Here is a 23263-nt window from a genome sequence, read left to right on the forward strand (position 1 = left end):
ACTGGAAAATAAGAAATACAGATAATGGGGTATAGAAATCTATCTTTCCCTACAAGAAAAGAGAGAAGGTGGGGATAAGGAAAGGAAGGGCTATGATAGCAGGGAGGGCAGATTGGGGGAAGGGGTAAACACATTGCATGGTGTCTTGGGGTGGGGGAGGGCAGAGATGGGGAGAAAATTTGCAACTCAAAATCTTGTGGAAATGAATGTTGAAAGAATAAATAAATAATTTTTTTACAAAAAGAATACTGGACTGGGAGTTAGGATACTGGGGTTTATATCTCCAATCCTGCCTCTTACTATGTGACCATGGACAAGTCACTCCAACTCACTGAGTCTCAGCTTCCCCATCTGTTAAAGCAGGAATCATCATATACTATCTACCTCACAGAGTTGTTATGAGGAATGTACCTTATAAAATGTAAAGCATTATAGGTATAAATGTGAGTTACTAATATTCAACCCAAGTAACTACTGTTAAGGAGGAAAATCAGATGCAAATCTGAGGTTAAGACTCTGCTCTATATGAAATGGCAGAATCACAGATCTACCTGGAGGTAATGGGATAGCGCCAATGACCTCTCAAGACCTGGCCAACCCTGGGGTCTTTTAATTTTAAACTGTGATACTTCTTTGTAGATTGTAATACTCATATGGGGCTGCAGTGAATCAGAAAGCAGAGCCAGAATATTTCAGCTGAACTGGGGAGATTGAACAGGGAAAGGGAAGGGGCCTATTGAAGTTGAATAAAGGGAAGAACATTCCCCAACAGGAGAAGAGAAAAATTGAGCCAGGGACAGCGAATAGCAGAAGACTGCAGAGTGATGCCATTGTGACTCACTTTGCAAGGATCAGAAGAGAACAGAGATCTGTCAAAGGGAACTGTTAGCACTACCTGCACATACCCCTGACCTTTCAGAGGTATTTTTCTGCATGGAGGAGCACAGATACACATTGGTCATCCCACTCCTTTCCAAATACATGAACTGTACAGCGAAGACTTTTCACCTAAGTGGCTGCTAAGCTGAAAAGAAAGCTGACTTCCCCACTGGTTAGAGATTCCAGTCTTCTGTATGGGGTGGAATGAGTAAAGTAAAATGTGTCTGATTCAGTGTTCATTCATTTAAGGAATGTGGTCTTTGGAAATCCAAGTCACAGAACTTCAGAGTTAGAAGATTGCTCAGAGAATCTCTAGCCCAAAATATACCTAAAGAGAGAAGCCTCTTTAGAAATTATGGAGTATTAGTTCAAATCCTAATCTCTGATATATAATACTTATATGACCTTCAGAAAATCTCCTGATCTCCCCAAGCCTCAGTTTCCTCATCTTTAAAATGGAGAGGGTGAAAGAACTGAATTAAATGTCTTCTAAGGTTCCATCTATGAGCCTATGTTGTTGTTCAGTTATAGTCAACTCTTCATGATCCTTTTTGGGGTTTTCTTGGCAAAGATACTAGAGTGCTTTGCCATTTCCTTCTCCAGCTCATTTTACAGATGAGGAACTTAGGCAAACAGGGTTAAGTGACTTGCCCAGGGTCACACAGTTACTATGTGAATGAAGTTGAGTTCCACTTTATGAAGATGAATTTTCCTTATTTCAAGCCCAGCCCTCTATCCAATGATTGTGTGTGTGTGTGTGTGTGTGTGTGTGTGTGTGTGTGATTTAATTGGATTTTAAGTCTTCAAATTTTCTGATGCTGAAAGTGATTTCTAATCTGTTCTGTCCAGGTTACCAAACTGAATACCCAGATATTATCTTTCTCCATTCTCCAGTTAGTGCATCAGGCAGACTCTGGTCTAACAGTAAATGTTCTGAGTTTCAAGTTAAGAAAACTAGGTTTCTACCCTTGCTCTTGCATTAACTCACTGTTTGAGTGCCTCACAGGGCAAAATCACTTCACTGTATCTCAATTTCCACATCTTCTGTAAGGGTATGATAATCAGGAAATCACAGAATGTCATCAAGTCTATCCACCTTTATTTTATAGATGAGGAAACTTAGAAAATAAAGGTTATATGACTTGCTCACAGTCACACAGGGAGTAAAAATGCAGAACAAGGATATAAACAAGTTCATTCATTCCAAATACAGTCTGTTTTACTCTATGCTATATTGCCTCTTAATCACCATGATTATTATGTGAATCAAAGGGCAGAACAGACATAAATGCACCATTAAAAATTAACTCTATATGAATAAAAGAGATTATTAAATCAGGAATGTGAAATTTTTTAAGAATCATTCAAGCCTCCCCTTAAAACTTTGACTCAGTATCCCTCAAAGCCACAGCTGGTGAGTCCCCACCAATGTTTCTTTTGTCAAAAGCAATGGGAAAACACCTTAGTTCAAAACAAAACATATTTTATTAAAATAAACATTGTAACAAAACAAATAACAAGGAAAATTCTGCCACTTACACACAGTGATTTGTTCTCCTAAAAGTTATCATACCAAGAATGCATAAAGGAACATCTGTAGGGAAATAAGTGTGTTGAAAGAACACTATGATAGAGAGCATACATGTAGGAAAGAGACATGGCCAAGGAATCTGCATGGAGAGTAAGGGACACATATGTAGGTGGAGAAGGACACACATGTGGGGACTATGTAGAAGAGGCAAACATGGGAGGAATACAGGATTGTGGAATATTTAGAGCCACAGCAACTCACAAACCTAAAGCAATAACCTCAAGGAACACTATTCCATGTCCTGTTGCTTATTTCCCTACAGAATATTTTTGTATTCTGCTCTAGTATCATTGATTTGTAGGCTACAAGGTGATCATTTATATGCTGAACTATTCTCTCCACTGCTCCTACTAGCTGTTCCTCTATGCACAGGGCTTCTTAAAACTGTGGGTCACAAGCCCATTTGGGGTCAAGAAAAATTTGGTAATAGTAAAAGGTTTCTGAATGCACAACGACCAAAATTTAATTCCAAACCAAATACATAATGAATCCGAAGTGTTTCTGGCAGCGTTTGCCTGTGTTGCATCGTGTAACTTCACTGAAGCCTTGGTTCTGAACACAAAGCATGCACACTTTGCACTGTGCATGCCCTCAGGCCATGCAAAGCCAACAAACTGCTTAAAGGCAAATAGGGACTGCAAGTGGGAAAAGTTTAAGAAACCCTGCAGTGTAGTACCTTCATTTGCTGAAGTTTCTGCAGGACTGTTCTCTTCAAGTCTTGAGCTCTTCTCCATTGACACTTACTTGTCTTCCTCTGAATTGTAGCTGCTGTAAAGCCTCTTTCCTATGTTGGATATGTATCATCTCTTTTAGCTCTTGGTACAGGGGCTATTTTAGCTTTCTTGTGATTTATACGCAATCAAAAAAGCCTTAAGGCATTAAACATACCTTGTAAACTCCCTTGCTTCTGTCTTAGATGCTACTCCCTAACTTTGTTTTATTATGTGATTCTTATATTAATTCTTTTCCATTTCTTAAATCTATTTCTTATATTAATTTCTTATATTATTATCCATTTCTTCTATTAATTCTTTTCCATTTCTTTCAACTATTTTCATGCCCATCATGGTCCATGAAATCACCACAGAACCTTTACTCACTGTAAAAAAGAACTAGCAACTTCTGTTCACTCATCAATGAAATCAATACCCTCCCCATACAAAGTATCACAAAACTATCACCTCAGATGGAATTTCGGTGTTTACCTCACACAACACAGTGAACTGAGTCTCCCTTTGTCTTTCTCCTCTCTAATCCATCCCCTATCTCACATACGGTTACCAGACTAGTCTTCTTAAATTCTATTGTTGTTGGGGGGATTTTAAAAATATATCATTCAACTATTCAGAATCTTTCAATGAATCCTTATTATCTATAAAATAAATGCCAAACTCTCTAGTCTAGTGTTCAAGGCTTCCACCAATACAGTTCAATTTCCCTTACCAGTCTTGTCTTTCATTATTCTTCTACATGAATAATCTTCTGCTTCAGCCAAATTGGTTTATTCACTGTCTTCAAATATATAATACAGTTTCTTACTTCCTTACTTTTGCTACCCCATTCCCCCTGCCTCAAATCTACTATACCCTCTATGTTTGTTTACAGACTATAATTCGTTTATTGCCCATCTCAAAACTCACCTCTTCTATGAAACCATCCAATGACTGTCCAAGTTCACAGTGACATATTCTTTCCCTAATCCCTTGCACAACTTAATGTCTGGACCACTCATTTGACAATATGACGTACTGCCTTATACTGTTGGTTGCTTTTTGTGCAAATCATGGCCCACCCAACTGGATCATAAACTCCTTGAGGTCAGGGAATGTGATCTACAGAATCACAGCATATCATAACTAAAAGGAACCTGAGGTAGCATTGAATCTCACCCCCTTGCTTTTGAGGTGAGTAAACTAAGACCCAGAGAGTTTAAGTAACTTGCCTAAGTTCACTTAGCTAGGAAATGGAAAATCTACTTTCAGAATTTTCACAAGCTCTCTGACTCCCAATCCAATATCCTTCCAAATATGCCACACTGCTTCCTTTTCGCGTCCCTCTGTATTTTCAGTGCTGATCATGTTATCTTATTATATAATAATAGCTTAGGAGAGTTCCTTGAGGGCAGGGATCATCAAGCATTTATCTTTTGTATCCTCTTTGAGTCAGTTTCCTCTCCTCTAAAATAGTGGAGTTGGAATAAGTGGTTTTTAGAGTTTTCTCTGATACAGAAGTGGTAAAAAATTACCTCTGCTTGCACACAGAGATGCTCCATGAAAGTGAATCATGCCAGCAATTTAGTGATATAGCCACCAGGTGTCGGTAGAGAGGCATGGCTGTGTGTCCCTATGCAAAATTCATAAAACTGTAAATGTCTTTGAAATAAAAGATTTAGCAGTATTTTCCAAGCTAAAACCTTGTACAAAAATATATTCATTAAGGGTTGGTTATTCAGTAACACGATGTCAGAAATACAGCCTACGCAATAAACAAAAACTAAAGAGAAATCTTCCACATGCTTTTAACTACATGTTTTCCCTAACTAATTTAACCTGTAAATGCTTTGGGGTCTGAAATATACTTATGGAAGTCATAAATTCTTCCCTGACAGTCTGACAGTACAGACCAACCCCAGGATAAATGGAGTTTGGGAGAACTGGAGCCTGATACAGAAGGCCAACTTATTTTCATACCTTCAAGTTAACCGATCATACGTATTTTTGATACATGCGTAACACCAATCCTAACTTCATTTATATCTCATGAAACAATATTTGGAAAACATTGATCTAATAGATTAATCAATCAATCAACAACTAGTACTCAAGTACTTGCTATAGAAGCACTCTGATGGGATTTGTAAAGGTACAAAGACTTCTCATAGAGTCTTTGACCTCCTATGTCTTTCACAAGTAATACTTAGGTTGTAGAGTGGATAGAACGCTGGGTCTAAAGTCAGGAAGATGAGTATTCCTGAGTTAAAATCTGAACTCAGACACTTGCAAGGTGTGTGATCCTAGGCAAGTCACTCAATGGTGTTTGCCTTAATTTCCTCATCTGGAAAATAAGCTGGAGAAGAAGATGGCAAATCATTCTAGTATCTTTGCCAAGAAAACCCCAAATTGGGTCATAAAGAGTAAGACACAACTGAAAACAATTGACCAGCAACAAATGACTTACATGTAAATAACAACATTTGTTTTGTTTCCGTTATGACTTCTTGTGCCTTCTTCTTGTTTCCCCAGTGACATTGTAATCTCTTAGTAGAAAGAAACCTTGCTTTATCCTGCAGCCCCCTGTAATGTATGGCATAGGACCTATATATACTCAGTGAAATTTTGTCAACTGAATGATCGTTATAGCTGTGGGAAGACTGTGGGTTTGCAATCAGAGGATCAGGTTTCAAATTCTGTCTAAATCACTACTTATGTGGATTTAGGCAATTCACATAATATCTCGTTGATTCAGTTTCCTCACCTGTAAAATAAAAAGATTGAATTAGTTTGTCTGGGACCTCTATGATTCATTTCAGCTCTAAATCTTTAAACCTTTATGTATATGTGTGTGTATGTATCTAGCTATTTATCTCTTTGTTTATTTAGGATAAGGGGAAAAACTGAACCTGTGATTTCAAAGGCATAGAAAAACGTATGTGGAAATTCCCTCCAGTGATGAATACTAACCCATCTCTAATTTATAGATTTTTTTGCCCAGGGCGACTGAGAGATTAAGGGACTGGCCCATGTTGATAGGTGACATTTGTCAGAGACAAGACTTGAATCTATGTCTCTTTAGTGACTCCAAGGCTAATCCTCTATCTACATTAGTCAGGCTTCATTCTGTGACCTTCACAACCCCTCTGAATCAAATCCCTCCAAATCTTCTCATCAGCTCTAAGTTTTGCACATGACTTTCTTCCATCAAGAAGCTCTTTCTCAAAAGAAAGAACAGAATAAATGGAGGGCAGGATAGAATGGAGGGAAATGCAGTTAGTTTTTTACAACATGACTGTTATGAAAGTGTTTTGCATGACTACACATATGTAACCTATATCAAATTGCTTGCCTTCTCATTAGGGGTGGGTGAGGAGGGAGGAAAGGAGAGAGTTTGGAACTCAAAGTTTTAAAAATGGATTTCAAAAATTGTTTTTGCATGCAACTGGGAAATAAGATATACAGGCCATGGGGTATGGAAATCTATCTTTCCCTACAAGAAAATAGAGGGGATGGGGATAAGAGAACTGAGGGGTATGATAGAAGGGAGGACAGATTGGGGGAAGTGGTAATCAGAATGCATGCTGTCTTGGGGTGGATGGAAGGGAGAAATGGGGAGAAAATTTGGAACTCAAAATCTTGTGGAAGTGAAGGTTGAAAATCAAAAATAAATTAATCATTTTTTTTTAAAAAAGAAGCTCTTTCTCTGACTACTTCTGCCTCACCCAGGGAGAAGGAAAAAAGATTAGCTAACTTGTCTATATTCTGTCTCATTTAAAGGAAACCACAGGGTAAGATCTCTGTCTTTCTCTGTCTCTATCTCTCTCTGTGGCTATCTCTGTCTCTGTCTCTTTCCCTCCCCTCTCTTCCCCCCCTCTTCTTCCCTCCTCATTTCTCTCTCCTCTTTCTTCTCCCTTCTCTTCTCTTCTCTTCTCTTCTCTTCTCTTCTCTTCTCTTCTCTTCTCTTCTCCTCTCTCCTCTTCTCTTATCTTTTCTCTCTTTCTCTTGCTCTCTCTCTCTCCCCTCCTCCTCCTAATCCTCTTCTCTCTGTCACTCTGTTTGTTTCTGTTTCTCTCCCTTTGTCCCGTTCTCCCCCCTCCCCTTCTCTCTCCCCTTCTCCTTCCCTCTCCCCTCTGTCCTTCTGACTTCCCTCTCTTCCTCCCTGCTGTCTCCCTCACCTGTGAAGACCCTCTTAGCTAGAAAGACAAAACTGATCTTCTCTAGTTCTTCTTTGCCCTAACATCCTAAGAGGTTAGCGCTAGAAGACACCATAGACATTACCTAAGCCAACTCCTTCCTTATTCAAATGAGAAAACTGTGACATAGGAAAGCAAAATGATTTGCTCAAGGTCACACACAAGTACTGGGTTGGCAGAGCTGGGATTCAAACCTCTAATGGAAAAGATACGGACATCATCATTAGTGTCATTCTCTCTTCCTCCACACCTAGAAATAGGCTCTCGATTTCCCCCAATGCGAACTATGACTTCCTCCTACATCTGTCTTCTCCCACCTTTGGGAACCAACCCCCTCCCCAGTCCACCTCCTGTTTCTTAACTTCTCTATAGAGTGACTTGTTAGTTAATTAATAGCCCTGCTTAGCTACCTAGGGTTACAACCAGAAGAATTTTTAAAGAGACAGGGCTAAAACTGAGAGTAGAAACTAAGCAAGATTTTAAACTGGTGTTGGTACAATGGATATGAGATTAAATTTTGTGTCACAGTCTCTGTGCCTTTGCTGAAAACAACCCATTCTGGGAATAATTTCCAGTCTTCTTCTTTGCTTATCCATGTTCACCACATCCGGCAAAGTTTGCTTCAGAACTTACCTCCTTCAGAAAACTTCTGCTAAATTACCTTTTGAGTTAAATTACCTCTGATCCCTTTTGCTGCACATTCCCAATCAGTTGTGACTAAGGCTAGAATAGGGCAAAACTGTGATGTCACTAGCATTTGTCTTCAGAGCTCAAGCCTTCCCTTTCTATATCTTTTCCCTCTCTCCCTCCCTTTAATTCCCCTTCTGTCACTGCCCCCCTTTCAGGCTTTCAGTGACCTCTTGTCTCTCTGAATCTCCGATGTTCAGCAGTGGAACTCATGTTACCCAGTCAAAGCTCAGCGTCAATGAATTGCAAAAGGGTTTGTATTTGCTAGGCTTTTTCTCTCAGTATGGGCTCCAGAGATTTGTCCTCTGTCAAAGGAATAATTTTAAACATCAGAGAAGGTGTTTGTATGAGGAGAAAGGTTCTTTTTAATCCTTCTGAAGGTAGATAATACATATGATCCTGTCCAATTCTTATTTGGCAATTAATAACTAATAATTTCATGTGCCCATCTCTCATTTCTCCAATGAGACTTTAATCTCCCTGAAGGCAGGAAACTAGGTCTTGTTCTAGATCCCCATTTGGAGCCTAACACTGGACTGGGGACTATCAGAATAGTTCAATTTACAATGAATGAATGAATGAATGAATGAATGAATGAACAAAAGAATTGATGAATGAATTAACAAACAAAGAAAAGATTGGAACAAAGCATCTTCTTTATGAAAAGCCTCTCTGAATACTGTTCAGTCATTTTTCTCTCATGTCTGACTCTCTGGTTAGATCAAACAACAACAAAAAACCAGTGAGGGTTTAAAGAATTCGTAGATACTAGTCAGTCTGTCTAGTCCTTTTAGGATGTACTTCCCCCATATTCAGTCCTGCACCCTAGGACTTGAAATGCCACAGTTTTTAATCCAGTGCAAGAGTTAGGTTCCAATGTCCCACTCTCCACCTAAATAACCCTTTGTTCAGAGGCTCTGCTCCCTCTGTAACTTCCTAGGTGTCTGTGTGTTCGACCTTCGTTGCTGAAGAAGACCATGCCATCAGAGAAATAATGACATGACTTGCACTTGACCTTGTTTTGAGTGAGGGAGGACTGTGCAGGTCACCAGCCTCACTTCTCCTCCAGAGCCATCTGAATCCAGTGACCAGATATTCATCAGGATGACTAGAGATGACCCAGGATGAGGCAATTGGGGTTAAATGACTTGCCCAAGGTCACACAGCTAGTGAGTGTCAAGTGTCTGAGGTGAGATTTGAACTCAGGTCCTCCTAACTCCTACACTGGTGCTCTATCCACTGCACCACCTAGTTGCCCCACTGGGCTACATAACTTCCTAGGAGTTAGTGTCGCAGTTACCACAGCTTTCTTTGAAAGCATCATTGTGTGACATGACAGTTATTCTGTGTGACCTCAGGTAATTCACTTCCCATTTTCAGTCTTGCAATCAATTCATCTGGGAATCAGGCAACACTCCCTGGACCTCACTTTTTCCATTTAAAAATACTTGCTATAGTGTTTCCTTTAAAATTTATAAAGTGCTCCCTGAGCCCACATGTACAAAATATTTATAGCAGCACTTTTTGTTGGAGCAAAGAATGGAAGAGGAAGGGATGTCCGTCACTTGAGGAATGGCTAAACAAATTGTGGTATATGAATGTAATGGAATAATATTGTGTCATAAGAAATGACAAAAAAAGATGAATTCAGAGAAATAGGAAAGTCTTATATGCGGAGTAAAATGAGTAAAATCAGGAGAACTACTACATTGTAAAAGAAAACACTTAAGGAAAGATTTAAGAACTCTAATTATCACAATGACCAATCTGGACTAAAGAAAACTCATGATAAAGTATGCCTCTCACCTTCTAGCATAGAGGTAATAGACTAGAGGGCAGAACATGACATATATTTGGGGGCAGGCCCAATGCATGGAACGGTTTTGCTTGGCTATACTTATTTATTACAAATGAAAGCTTTTTTTTTTTAGGTGGAAAGTTGAGGTGAGAAGTAGGAGAGGTTGTGAAAATCTTACTTCCTTTCCCCAATAAAAAAAGGAGAAAAGATTATCAATGAAACATCAAAAAAAATATATAGAAGAAAAAAGGAAGTTCAGAAGCAGACAGAGATAAGCAAGAAAATGCTGATACTATTGTGTTAAAATTAAAATAAGTGGTAACTAAGAAATTCATGTTTTCACATACAATCTTCTTTGTTCACATTTGATGATGCTACCAAGTTTATAATTAAAAAATAAAATTTAAAAAGCATAACCTACTTTCTATGACTTTCTGTATCTTTGCCTTAAAAACATAGAATTCTGGGGTTGGGAGGTAAGGGTGGGAGTGTGAGATAAGTAAAAAATGTGTTCATTTAGGCAGAGAATAAGAAGCAGCTTCTCCCTTATTTTAACCAACTCAAATTTTGCCATAGTGGGATGACATCACTGCTGGAGAACTGAGCGGAGAGAGACAAGGTCAGAACTTGGAGCAATGAATGAAAAGTTACAGAGAAGCAGGTAAAGAAAAACATCCCAACACTTAGAGCCATGGCAAAGCGGAATGGGATGCTTTCAATGCTTCATCATGTAATCAATGAAACTGGCTACCTCTGACCTGTTAGGATTATAAGGGTACTCCTAAGAGATTGGGGATCACTTTTTCCTAAAGGTATTACTTAAAGCTGTCATTCTCTCATCACTGTCAGCTGCAGCAATTAACATTCTGAGTCCATTTAACAAGTTAGCTTTTACAAAGGTTTATTTCTTTTGAAGATACAATAGGGACAGAAGTATAAACATTTTTTACTGTTACCACCTCAGTCTCTAAGAGAGTGGGCTCGTGCATGCTTCACACAGATTCTGCATAATATTGATCCCACTGAGATTATGTTCAAATACAGCATCGCTGCTTCTTAGCTACCTCTGGGCTGAGTCCTAAAGGGTGCTCCTTGATCCTTAGGACCTCAAAATTGAACTGGCTGGCTGCAACCCCCAACATGGATTCCATCCTGGACTTCCTGGCTGCTCACTTCCCTGATCTTTGGAAAGGCCTCAGCCTCCAATCACCTTCACCCAAAAAGAAAGGTCAAATGTTGAGGTAAAGAACAGAGGCCCTTATTCATGAGCCATATTGGCCTGGAATGGGGAGAGCCCAAGGCCTCTGTCCTTACTGCATTGTGTCTCTCCTCTCACTGGAACACCAACAGGAAGGAAGGAGTCAAACCAAGAAAAAAAAAGAGCTAATGCTTTTGGAACGTCCTACCCACTCCCCATCTCCCCTCCTCCCCAGTTCCAGCTAAGCAGCCAATCAAATAGTCTCCTCTTCACCAGGTAGTTCACAAATCAGAACCAGTTACAGAAGGTCTAAGCATGCTCCAAAGTCCGTGTGGGGGTTGCATAAGCCAAGCACCCTGTACAGGTTCATCAGAACTGGGCTTAGTGTCCATTCTCCCATAGTGTCCATACAATAGGGTCATTGATAGAGAGTTGGAAAGCAAGTTAAAAGTCAACTCCCTCATCTTATGGACAAGGTAACTAAGGACCAGAGAGGCCATGACTTGCTCTAAGTTAGTGGTTACCAATATTTTCTGATCCTTCAACAACAACAAAATATGCTGTGAACTCCCAGAGTAATTTAATACACTATTCATAATATTCTTTTAGATTTATGCATTAAGTACCGATAATAATTATAATCAAAATGCTTGCTCCAAAACATTCCAAATTAAAATTTCTTGTACAATACAATATTATTAGTATATTATAATGTAATATAACATAAAGCAAGCACAGCTAGGTGGTGTAGTAAATAGAGTGCCAGGGCTGCAGTCAGGAAGACCTAAGTTCAAATTCTATCTCAGATACTTACCAGCTGTGTGACCCCGAGCAAGTCAACCTTGTTTCCCTCAGTTTCCTCATATGCAAAATGAGATGAAGAAGGAAATGGCAAACCCCTTCAGTAACTTTGCCAAGAAAACCCCAAGTGGGGTTACAAAGAATCGGACACAGTTGGAATGACTCAGTAACAAAAACCACATACTTAGATCTATCAGGAATTTTTCCATTACTAGAAGATTACTTGCAGTTTTTGTTCTTTAGAGCTCCCTTCTTTCTGGTGATCCACTGCCATATCCCATCACTGTGAGAATTTTTAAATTGTCCGTGTTAATTAATCCCCCTCCCTGGAGCCTTTAGAGTAAAAGCTAGTGACTCACTTGTTGGAGAAGATTCCTGGACAAAAGCAGGTTGGAACAGATGGCCTCTTAAGTTCATTCCAACTCTGACTCTGGTTGAGACAGAATAGTGTAGTGAAAAGAACTCTGGACCTGGATTTGGGAAGAACTGGGTTCAAACTCTGCCTCAGCCATTTACTTATAATCTCTGGGATTGAGGGCAAGTCACTTAACCTTCTGTGTCTCAGGTATGCTCCATCTGATAAATGAGAAAAAAGGGGAGGAGCTCCTAAGGTCCCTACTAGCTCTACATCTATAATACTGTGTATCTAGGCTTTAGAGAGCCTGCCCTAATCAATATTGATGTGCAGGCTCCTATTTAGTCTAGAGACGCAGGATATATTCACCAGTTGTCCTGTTCCACCCCACCCCACCCACCATGGAAAGAAAGCTATCTATTCAATTGCCACCATGACTATCCAAGGGGTATTCCTAAGGGTCGGAAAGAATTTTTTTAGATTATTTTTCATAACAACATTCATTACTAATCTCTTACATTGTCCTCATAACATTTCTATGAGAGAAGAAAGACAAAAATTAATTATATCTATTTTATAGATGAGGAAACCAAGTCACAGAAAGTTGTGACTCACCTGAGGTCATAGAGCAAGTGGAGCCAGAACTAGAAGCCAGCACCATTGAACCATTCTGTCTCCACTTTAGGGTAACCAAAATGGGTCTCTGTCCTCTGACAGACTCAGCCATTTTCCTTGTTAATTTTTTAGCAGACAAAATGTTCTGGTTAATGATTCATGGAAGACTGTTGCACCACATCCTTTGGAATTCAGGATATAATAATACTAAGACAAGCCCTAGCCTTTAAAACCCAAAACCTTAACGGTGCAAACAGCCAGTGGGGAGCTGCCTCAGACCCTCTACATTCTAATCATCTAGGCAACTCAGAAGAGTCTTATGGGCCCCTCTACCTTTCTCTCCCACCACCCGCCTTCTAGGCAAGACCAAGGGTTTATTCGGATAACTTCATTGTCCAAAAATACCATAAAAATAAAATCTGTATGGCTAAAGTAGCGTTTAATTCTTCTCCTCCTCTTCCCCCTCCCTTATAATGCCCTAAGAGTTAGTTTTCTATCTGACTATAGCTTCTAGGCAGGCACTAAGCTTTGGTAGGTGGACTCAGAGAGCTCCTTTATGCCTTGCAGTCCTCCATCCCTCCTTGGACCAAGAGTGCAACAGTGAAATAATGTGGTCTATTTAAAATTAGCTACGTCTATAGCCATTGCTTTTTGTTTTCCTCTAAAATGCCAAGTATTAAAATTTTTGTTGACACAAGATCTTATTTATTTGAAAACTAAGAGAAAATGCAGCTCAATATTTTTACCAAATTGTAATTTTAGTAAAGTACAAAGTACTTTAGTAAAGTACAGGTCATTTAACCATTTGTAATTAAAAATAACTAAAAAAATTTAGATATATACTTTATCATAATAAACTTGTTCCCAGAATTCCCAAATCTAACTTTAATAATGAACAGCTACATTTTTTAGATAATTGATTCAGGACAGCTGAGCCTGTGAATAACAAGATGAGACTGAATTGTTATACTATTAAGCATAGGAGTGAATATATAGAGTCAGAAGTTCTCAAAGGCTCAAGTCATAGCATGAATTCACAAATTCATATTCAGAATTGTACATTCATTAAACATACAACATGTACATATATTAAGAATTATATTATAATATTGTTATAGTCTGTTCTCAATATAAAATTGGTGGTTCTTTGACTGATTATTCTATATTGGTTGAGAGCTGGAAGAATTTTGTATCATCACTATTTTCTTTGAAATTTATGAAATTATGATGGATTTCAAAAACAATCAATAAATAATGATGCCATCAGGAAAGACAAAAATATACGTGATATATTTGCCCTCAGGACCCTTTCCAGGCCAATGGACCCTGGTCATTTGTACTGGTGACAGGGACAAACCAATGGGTAACTTCTGAAAGAAAGACCCCTTAGAAGGCTTGTGTAAATTGATGCAGAGATAAGAAAGCAGAAGCAAGAGATATCTATCTATCGATCTAATTCAAAGCCTATCTTTCTGTCTGTTATATCATGATACATCTTATGCCAGTGTATTAAAAAAACCCAAAATATCTCATAACAAAGGAGATATTCTCCTTGTCTCCTAGTGAACAAAGTCATTTGATGTTTGGGGAAACAAGGCACTGGAGAAGGTACGTAAGTTGAGGGGGAGGGTAGAATAAGGACATGGTAATTTGACCCCCAAAACAAATATCTGTCTTTCTGCTTTCATTTATATATGATGCGTATGTATATAGAGACATATACATGAATATGTATATACGTATGTATGTATATCTTGATCTTCTGTATGTAAGATGCCAATATCTTCCTGGTGGTTTTTTTGCTGATGCCTGTCAAGAGGACTGTGAGATGAGATAACCCAAGTGCCCCATGAAATGATGTTCCCATCTAGTGATCTTGTAAAAAATGACCTGACTAATATAATTAAACTAAAAACACCATGAAAATTCAGCAGCTCATCAGAAATCAAATTGATGCAAATTAGTGCAACTAATTAATGCAGTGGCCAGTCTTGCTTTCAGAGGAACAATGTTAAATATTTTTTCTGCCCTAGAGAGGAAATGGACTAAGGGTAGAGAATGTTGCATGTGCTGTCAGATGAGATTGCTAGATCAGTTTGCTTTGCTCGACTGTTTTGTTGTTGTTCTGTCACTAGGTACAAATCTGGGAAAGTGATCATTGGGAAGTAATAGTGTCATGAGACCAAAAGTATCTTTTTAAAAAGGGGGAGGGCATCGGATTAGCTAAGGGATTCTTAACCAGGGGTCTATGGATAGCTTTCAGGAAGTTTGTGAACTTGGAAGGAGGAGGGGTGGAAATTACATTGGGCAGCTAGGTGATGCAATGGATAGACTGCCTGACCTGAATTCAGAAACATTCATCTTCCTGAGCTCAAATCTGGCCTGAGATAATAACTGTGCAACCCTGTGCAAGTCACTTAACCCTGGTTGCCCCAGTTTCCTCATCTGTAAAAATAAGCTGGAGAGGAAAATGGCAAACCACTCTAGTGTCTTTGCCAAGAAAACCTTAAATGAGGTCACAAAGACTCTGAAATGCCTGAACAACAATAGAAACTACATCTTCATTTTCCCTAATCTCTACTAGGCTTAACTTGACTATCAAAAGATCTTTTAATACGAAAATAGTTAAGAATTCCTGGATTAGATAAGCTTGAACTTCAAAGGTCCCTCTATATAAGAGGTTTTTAACTTTTTTGTATCCTGGACACCTTTTAAAAAAAATATTTTATTTTTTTTCCCTAATTACGTGTAAAAACAATTTGAACATTTGGGTTTTGGTTTTGTGTTTTCAAGTTTTGAGTTCCATCATGGACACCTTTGGTAGACTAGTGAAACCTATGGACCTCTCCTCAGAATATTTTAAGCCATAAAATAAAATACATAAGATTATAAAGACAACCAACTGCATGTGAAAACAATTATCAAAATGTTTCTCTAAACATGTACATAGATTAACCATAAAGGGTATATGAAGGAAGATGCTATGTGCATTCAGAGAAAGAACTGATAAATAGAACTATGTCTAAAATGCTTTTACTATTTGTGTCTAATGGTAGCCATCCCTAGGATGGGAAAGGGAAAGAGAGAGAAGGAAGAAAAAAGAAAAGTTACTTGATAACTTTATTATATATTTAAAGTTATACATAATTGATTTGTAGTTTCATATGCAACTATCTTTTTAAAAAAATTCTACTATGTTATGAGGGGCAGCTAGGTGGTGCAGTGGGTAGAGCACCAATGCAGGAGTCAGGAGGACCTGAGTTCAAATCTCACCTCAGACACTTGACACTCACTAGCTGTGTGACCTTGGGCAAGTCACTTAACTCCAATTGCTTCATCCTGGGTCATCTCCAGTCATCCTGATGAATATCTGGATTCAGATGGCTCTGGAAGTGAAGTGAGGCTGGTGACCTGCACAGCCTTCCCTCACTCAAAACAAAGTCAAGTGCAAGTCATGTCATTATTTCTCTGATATCAAGGTCTTCTTCGGCAACGAAGGACGAACACACACACACACCCACACTGTGTTATGCAAAACCTTGTATTATGTCATAAATTAATATATTTATTTCATTATTTCATGAAATAATTTATTTCACAAATTTAAAATTTTTAGAAGATGCATACATAGACCCTGTATTAATACCCTCTGGCTGAGGCCAGAAATGACAAAACCAGAATTAGAACCCAAGTCTTCTGATTCCTTTTCTATCATGTGATCTTCAAAGCTACTTTCAGCTTAAATCTGTGATTAGGCTCAAGAATCCTTGCCTGACCTCTTGGGTTTAAGCTTTTTTAATTTGAATCCATCTAAAAAGAATTCTAAAATAATGAAAAAATAAGCCTTTTTAAACACAGGCTGATGTCTGGCCTCATGTTTCAAACCTGCTGCTTAGACCTCTGTGTTCCATTAAGGCTTAATCCCTGGAGATGAAGAATGCCAGGGAAAGATATTGCCAAGCTTTCCTGGCACTTAGACGCATGAACATTACAGAAGATCATCTAGCTGAGCCTATTCATTTTACATGTGAGGAAGTAGAAGAGCAATTCCCAAAGCACACATGGACAGAAATGACAGAGCTAGGATGAGATGTGCTCTATGTATGCCTCTGCCATGACTTTGCTGTGTGACCTTAAGCTAATTACTTTCCATCTCTGTACCTCTTCCTTATAACAAGGTTAGTAATAATACCAATGCAGGAATGTCAGCATCACCCAATGCCATATTTTTTCCATATTCCATTTACATATTTTTACATATTCAGACCCTGTTACGAAGCTTGATGTGAGAAGCAGTGTTGGTAAAAGGAGAATTTGGACCATGTACTTTTTAGCATAATGGTCTCCAGGTCATGAGAAGAGAAAGGGTTAACAATGTTCCTGTGAGAGGCTACCCACTCTAGGCACATTGGATGTGCCAATCTCTCTGCATTCCTCCTAGGTGGTGGAGACCCTTAAGTCTTTTTTTGTCTTCCTCCTCACCCTGTCTCCCACCCCAAAACACACACACAAGTGACTATGACAAGTGATACAGCCAGCTCCAGGTGAGGGTTTTATAAGGGGGGTGACACTCCACTGTGTCTAACTCGTTTTCTGTCTCTGATGTCACAGGTCAGGAAACCCCAGAGATTGGCCTTCAAATCCAACCTTAGTATATGTATGGAAACTTCCAGTGTAAAAGCTTCCCAGAAAAGGGAAGAATTAGGTATTCAGAAGGGGAACAGTGCCAGGCAGGAGAAGAGGGGGTGTCTAGAAAAGAGAAAGGAATCTGCACTACAGCAAGAGAAGCTCTGATTAAAGACAACCAACCAATGACCACAACAGAGGTTGTGGGGCAAGTGTGCCCAGACATGTGCAAGGCATTGATTGTATGGACACAGACAGACAGACAGACAGACAGAGAGAAAAAGAGAGACAGAGAGGCAGAGAGAGACAGAGAGAGACAGAGACAGAGAGAGAGAGAGAGAGACAGTTTTTGAGCTCAGAGATCCAGCTGTAGTGGAAAGAGCACTAGACTTACAATCAGCAGGCCAAACTCTTGTTTCCTCTTCTTTGAAATGGGGCAAATGGCAATAGTACTACTCAGTTATACAAGTATAATAGTACTACTTAGTACTAAGTACTTAGTACTACTTACTTAGTACAATAGTACTACTTAGTTATACAAATTCAGTACACAACAACAAGGAAGACATGGTGTGCTACAGTAGTTCAGATGCAGGGGAAAGAGAGCATTGTGAATTGGGTCCATCTATAATTCTTGACTTTCGTCTCACTCTTTAATCCCTTACAGTCTGGCTTCTGACCTTACCATTCCACTCAAACTGTTCTCTGCAGTTACTAACGATGTCGTAGTTGCCAAATCCAATGACCTTTTCTCAATTCTTGACCTCTCCATAGCCTTTGACACCTTTGATCACTCTTTAACTTGATATTCTCTTCCCTCTAGGTTTTCAGGACACCACTCTCTCCTGGTTTTTCTCCTACCTCTCTGATTGCTCCTTCTCTGTCTCCTTTGCTGAATCCTCCTCCAGATTATACCCTCTAATTGTAGGTGTCCCTCAGGGTTCTGTCCTGAGCCCTCTTCTCTTCACCCTCTATACTACTTTTCTTGATGATCTCATCAGCTCCCATTGATTTAATTACCATCTCTATGCTGAGGATTCTCAACTCTACCTTTCCTGCCTCAGTCTCTCTGCTGACCTCCTTGATTCTCTCATTTCCAACTGTTTTTCAAACATCTTAAACTGGAAGTCTATGAGACCTTAAATTCAGACCTTAAACTTAAACCATCTTAGACTGAGTATTTTCAAAACAGAACCCATTATCTTTCCTCCTAACCCTCCAGCTTTGCCTATTACTGTAGAGAACACCATCCTTCTAGTCTTGGAGGCTCACAACCTAGGAGTAATCTTGGACTCCTCACTCTCTCACTGCTCACTCCCCCCAACCTGCCTAAAAATCCAAGCCATTGTCAAGACTTGTCAATTTCACCTTTGCAACATGTCTCCTATACACCTCCTTCTGTCCTCTGACATTACCACCTCTCTAGTACAGGCACTCATCACTTCACACTCAGAGTATTGCAATAATCTGCTGGTGAGTCTGCCTGCCTCAAGTCTCTCCCCACTCTAATCCATCCTTCATTCAGCCACCAAAGTGACTTTCCTAAAATACAGGTCTGATCATGTCACACACACACACACACACACACACACACACACACACACACACATTCAATAACTTTCACTGGCTTCCTATTGCCTCCAGGAGCAAATACAAACTGCTCAAAGTCATTCATAACCTAACCCCTCCCAGGTTTCCAGTCTTCTCACTCTGATGCAGTGACACTAGCTTCCTGGTTGTTGCAGAAACAAGACACTCCATTTCTTGGCTATGGCTTAGGGTGTTTTCTCTGGCTGTCCCTCATTCCTAGAATGCTTTCCCTCCTCCACTCTGATTTCTCTCCCTTGCTTCCTTTAAGTCTTATCTAAAACCCCACCTTCTACAGATAGCCTTCCCCAAGCCCTCTTAATTCCAGTGTCTTCTTTCTGCTAATTATTTTCAATTTATGAAGATGAAGCCAAGAGGGCAGAGTACATGCTAGAACCCAGCTGAATGCTCCCAATATTCCCATCCAAACAACTTTAAAATAATGATTCAAATCAAATTTTGGAGTGTCAGACCCAACGAAAGGTCAGAGGGAGACATTTTTTTGGCCCAGAGTGTAGCAGGAGCACCAGCACTAGACCTTGGAGGTGACTACAACAAAAGCAGCAGCAGCAGCAGCTTCAGGAACTTATCCCAGAGATGGTAAAGGGGCAGGACAACTGGTCAGAAAGAGATTACAGAAAACTTTTTGCTGGCACTAGGTATAACTGGTACTGATTGGCAACTCTATGGTCCATACACAATTATCTGGATCACAGTTACAGGATGGAGAGGAGCATTAGTGGACAGTTATAGGAAAGCAGGGGCACTGCTATTAGTACCAAGGCAAAGAGAAATGCTTTCAGCTTCACGGGAGCAGGAGCCTTTCCTGGGTAAAGAGGAGAGAGTAAACCAGGATAGCAGTGACCACACCTCTCTCAGGATCACACCACCTTGGAAACACCAAAAAATTTGTAAACCCCTAGAACCAACTCTAAAAACAGCAACATTAAAAAGCCTGAAGTTTGGGATAGTGCCTCCCAAACTTAAGGTGAGCAAAGTCTAACTTTAACATAAAGTTCAAAGCCAACAAATAGTCTGGGGAAAAAAGCAAACAAACAAACAAAAGAACTTGACCATAAAAAGCCACTACAGGGAAGACCAAGGTATGAACTTAGAAAAAGACAATATAGGAAATGTGAAAACAGTTACATGCAAAGCCTCAAAGAAAAATGCTAACTAGACCCAGTCCCAATAAGAATTCTTGGAAAAGTTAAAGAAAGAGATAAAAGTGTTAGAGAAAAAGTTGGCAAAAGAAATGAGAGTGATGCAAGAAAATTATGAAAAGAAAATTAACAGCTTGGTTAAAAGAGGCAAAAAAAAAAACAGTGGAGAAAATAATACCTTAAAAAAAATTGGTCTAGTGGTAAAAGAGGCACAAAATATTACTGAAGAAAAGAAATCCTTTAAAAAAACAGAATTGGCCCAAATGGAAGAGGAAGTTTAAAAAAATTCACTGATATAGAGTAAAAAAAAAATCACTTTAAAAAACAGAATTGACCAAATGAAAAAAGAGATACGAAATCTAACTGAAGAAAATAATTCCTTAAAAATTAGAACTGAGCAAGTGGAAACTAACAACTCTGTGAGATATCAAAAAACAATAAAACAGAGTAAAAATAATGAATAAATAGAAGAAAATGTGAAATATCTCATTGAAAAAACAACTAATCTGGAAAACAGATTGAGGAGAGATCATTTAAGAATCATTAGACTACCTGAAAGCCTCAGTCAAAAAAAAAGACCTTAGACATCACATTTCAAGAATTATAAAGGAAAAGTGATGCAATATTTTAGGTCCAGAGGGTAAAATAGAAATTGAAAGAATCCACTAATCACCACCTGAAAGAGATTCCAAAATGAAAGCACAGTACTTGAAAGAAGAATAAAAATGTAAAAACATGGAAGAGTAATCATAAGGGACTCAAAAAATTAAACTGTTTACATTCCTATATGGGAAGATGATACACGTAACTCTTAAGAACCCTATCATTGTTATGGCAGTTAGATGGAGTTTGTGCAGAGAGAGGACACATATGTGAGTCGATTATGTTAGTATTATCTCAAAAAAAATGTAGAGATTAGAAAGAGGGATGCACTGAGAAAACGGGGAAGGGAGAGGTAGAAGGAGGAAGCTTTTCTTACATAAAAGAAGAGTGCAAGGAAGAGCTTTCATAATAGAGGGGAAAGAGAGCAAGTGCGGTGGGCAATGCTTGAATCTAGCTGTCATTGGAATTGGCTTAAAGAGTGAAAATATACATGTATACACACACACACCACACATTTGAGTATAGAAATCTATCTTACCAAATAAGCAAATAGCAGAGGAAGGGAATAAGAGATATGGGGGAGGAGGGGAGGGAGAATTATAAAAGGGAGGGTGGATTAAGAAAGGCAGTGATCAGAACCAAAACAAACCTTTCAGAAGGGGCAGGATAAAAAGAGAGATAGAGGATAAACATAAGAAAATATGATGGAGGAAAACACACAGTAATTATAATTGTGTGAGCTCACCCATAAAACAGAAGTGAGCAGCAGAATGGATTAGAAACCAGAACCCAACAATATGTTATGTACAAGAGACACACCTGAAACAGAAAGACACACACTCACAGTTAAAATAAAGGGCTGGACCAGAATCTATGATGTTTCAGCTGACCTAAAAAAAAAAAAAAAAAAAGACAGGGGTAACAATCATGATCTCAGACAAAGCAAAAGTAGAACTAATTAAAAGAGATAATCAGGGAAACTATATTTTGCTAAAAGTATCATAGACAATGAAGTAATATTAAAAAATAGAGCAAATTTCTCTAATAAAAGGTCTCATTTCTCAAATATATAGAGAACTGAGTAAAATTTTTTTTGAAAAGTGAATGTCATTCCCCTATTGATGAATGATAAAAGATATGAAGAGACAGTTTTCAGAAGAAGAAATCAATGCTATCTATAGTTATATGAAAAAAAATGCTCTCACTATCAATTAGAAAAAGGTAAATTAAAACAACTCTGAGGTGCCATTATCAGAAATGACAAATGCTAGAAGGGATGAGTGAAAACAGGTACATTAACTATTTTTGGAGCAGTAAACTGGTTCAACCATTCTGGAGAACAATCTAAAATTATGCCCAAAGGGTTACAAAACTGTGCATGCCCTTTGATGCAGTAATACTACTACTAGGTCTGTACCTGAAAGAGGTCAAAGAAAAAGGAAAAAGATCTATACACAGAAAAATGTTTATAGCAGCTCTTTCTGTGGTGGCAAAGAATTGGAAATTGAGGAAATGTCCATCAATTGGTGAATGGCTGAATAACTTGTAGCATATGATTGTGATGGAGTATTATTGTGCTGTAAGAAATTACAAGGGGGTGGCTTCAGAAAACATACCAAGACCCACATGAACTGATGCAAAGTGAAGTGAGAAGAACTGGGAGATCATTGTGTGTAGTAACAGCAATTTTGTATGATGATCAGCTGTGGAAAAACTTTGCTACTCTGATCAATACAATGATCCAAGACAATTCCAAAGGACTCAGTAATGAAAAACTGCTATCTACTTCCAGAGAGAGAACTGATGAACTCTGAGTACAAACTGAAATAATTCTCTCTCTCTCAGTGTCTCTGTCTCTGTCTCTGTGTCTCTCTCTCTTCATCTCTATCTCTCTGTCTCTCTTCGTCTGTCTTTCTCTCTGTCTTTTGCTTTTTTTGGCTATATGACCAATATGAAAATATATTTTGCTTGATTTCACATATATAATTGATATCATATTGTTTACCTTTTCAGAGAATGGGGGAGTGGTAGAAGGAAGGGAGAAATCTGGAACTCAAAATCTAAAAAGAAAAGAAAGCTAAAAATAAATAAATAATAATCTTCTTAAAAAGAAACTAATGTTAACTATTGTTATACTGTGTATGTCTATAACTCAAAATAATTTTTGATAAATAAGGGGAAAAATCTTTCCTATTTATCCTGTACCTAGTTTGTATATATCTGTTTGCATGTTGTCCCTTCTTTCTGGAGGGCAGAGACTCTCTTTTGCCTCTTTTTGTATCCCCAGCATTTAGCACAGTGCCTGACTCACAGTAGATGCTTAATAAGTGTTAATGAATTGATTAAGGCATTTAGAGAAGACTTGAGGGATCATGAAGATAAAGGAAATGGACAAGAGCTAGACCAAAAGGACAAAAAAGGGAAGGGGATATTCATTCTAGTCAGGAGGAAGGT

General features: G+C 38.7%; 1 long non-coding RNA gene across 2 annotated transcripts in view; it reads right to left on the reverse strand.

Annotated features, from left to right (window-relative positions):
* Positions 1 to 2345: 2345 nt before the first annotated feature.
* The window catches only part of LOC140506320 (uncharacterized), a 36473-nt gene continuing 15555 nt past the window's right edge, over positions 2346 to 23263 (reverse strand). Inside the window, exons 4-5 of one of the 2 annotated variants that reach the window (XR_011967885.1) lie at positions 21654 to 21699; positions 2346 to 5944 (exon numbers count right to left, since the gene is read on the reverse strand). This is a non-coding gene — a long non-coding RNA (uncharacterized lncRNA). Of the gene's footprint in view, positions 5945 to 21628; positions 21700 to 23263 lie in introns of both variants that reach the window. The other variant, XR_011967884.1, reaches the window with a different exon arrangement.

Source organism: Notamacropus eugenii, chromosome 5, assembly GCF_028372415.1.
Source record: "Notamacropus eugenii isolate mMacEug1 chromosome 5, mMacEug1.pri_v2, whole genome shotgun sequence".
Lineage (NCBI taxonomy): Eukaryota > Metazoa > Chordata > Mammalia > Diprotodontia > Macropodidae > Notamacropus > Notamacropus eugenii.